Source organism: Rattus rattus, chromosome 12 (assembly GCF_011064425.1).
Source record: "Rattus rattus isolate New Zealand chromosome 12, Rrattus_CSIRO_v1, whole genome shotgun sequence".
NCBI lineage: Eukaryota > Metazoa > Chordata > Mammalia > Rodentia > Muridae > Rattus > Rattus rattus.
In genome coordinates, this window is record NC_046165.1 from 72,064,084 (window position 1) to 72,065,973 (window position 1,890).

Consider the following 1,890-nt stretch of genomic DNA (forward strand, 5'->3'; position numbering starts at 1 on the left):
ACCTGCACTGTGTTTATAGCTTATCTTTGCCTTTTATCTTCCTCACAGGTTTGCTAAGAGATTTGTCCTCATGTCATCTACATGGAAGTCCTGGTCTTTTGGTGCCAAAGAGAAGATGGTTCTTTCTGTTGGTGTCCTTACTTATTTTGTGAGGATAGTGGGCTTCCCATGGCTGCCTGACAGTTGCAAGACCAAGGACTTTCTCTTCTTAGTAAAACAAGATCAGCTCAGAAGCAATTTGAGAAGTATCCATTCTCCCTCTCGAGTATCCGCTGGTTCTCTCTCACTTCACGGTAGCCCAGACTGGCCTGGAAGTCAGTGTGTAACCAGGAGTAGTTGAGAGAGAGACCCTAAACTTAGGATTCTCCTGCCTCAACCTCCTGAGTCCTGGGGTTACAGGTGTGGAGCACCACGGTCAGTTCTGTGAGCTGCTGGAGATCGTGCCTGTCTGTCAAGGACCAATGGAACTACATCCTTCTCCCTATACTCCCCACTATGATCCACAGTGACACCCATACTGACATCACCATTAGTGCTTCTGGTTAATAGACACCATCCTCATCCTCATTCAGGAATTATTTTATAGATTTCCTACACAACCCTTGCCATGTAATCCTTCAATATTATTTGAAGCAAGGTGTGTGTGTGAGTGGGGGTGTGTGTGTGTGCAGACTTTCCAAAAATATATACACACGGAAGCACAGTGCTTGTCAAATGAAAGGTAACCAGAACGCTAATGAAATACGTTAGTGATCTAAGGATGATTTTTTTTTATTATCTTCACACAGGAATGAAGAGGTTGTTATGTAACAGGCTGCCAGAAATTGGTAGGCCCCCAGACCTTAGCATGAATGACTGAAATACCATCGAGGCCATAAAACTCAGCACATAGACAGCACCACCTCCCCACACAAAAACAAAGACCTAACCCATCAAAGTCCACAGTTCTGGGAAAGCGTCTAACTGCACTGACCATGCTTTTCTGCTTCCTCTTCAGTTTCACTTCTGACTGACTGTTCTTGTTAAGAGAAGAATGCCAACTCAGAATTAATTCTCAATTTTTAATTTTATTTTTATTTTTTCATTTTTTTAACATTTTTAATTTAATTTTATTTTCTAACAATGTACCAATGACTGAGCTATGGCAGCTGCTGAGAAGAAACAGCTCCCATGCATACATCACAGGGTTTTTCTAGCCCATTGTATCCACTGGAGAACTTTACCAGCAAAACAGCCTCCAGCAATCACAGGGCGGTTAATTTTAATTTTTATTAAAGTTATGTATTTATTCACTTACATACCACTATCAGTCCCCCTTCTCCTCCCAGTACCCCCTCACATGCTTCCTCCCCCATCCCAGTCTCCCCTATCCTTTGAGGAAGGGGGTGCCCCTCTCTGGGTATCATTTTCCCCACTCTTCCCCTCTTTCCTGCACATCAAGTTGCTGCAGGACTAGGTGCATCCTCTCCTATGGAGACCAGATAAGGAGGTCCATTTAGGGGAACAGGATCCACCAGCAGGCAAGCAACAGATTTAGGGACAACCCCACTCCCACCCTGGACATGGGGGTAACCTGCATAAAGACCAAGCTCCTACCTCCTACACATTGCAGAGGGCCTGGGTCCAGCCCAAGCTCACTCCTTGGTTGGTGATTGAGTCTCTGGGAGCCCCCAAGGGTTTGAGTTAGTGGACTCTGTTGGTCTTCCTGTGGACTACCTGTCCTCTTCGGGTCCCTCAGTCCTTCTCCCACCTCTTTTACAGGATTCCCCAAGCTCCATCTGATGTTTGGCTGTGGGTCTCTGCATGTCTTTCCATTGGCTGCAGGGTGGAGCCTCTCAGAGGACAGTTGTGACAGGCTCCTGTCTGCAAACATAACACAATATCATGTCA

At 45.7% G+C, this 1,890-nt stretch overlaps 1 non-coding gene across 1 annotated transcript; it reads right to left on the minus strand.

Annotated features, from left to right (window-relative positions):
- Positions 1-1,120: 1,120 nt before the first annotated feature.
- On the minus strand, positions 1,121-1,253 carry LOC116914158. Its single transcript, XR_004389708.1, has one exon. It is a non-coding gene; the product is annotated as a small nucleolar RNA SNORA84 (small nucleolar RNA).
- Between the last annotated feature and the right edge of the window lie 637 nt (positions 1,254-1,890).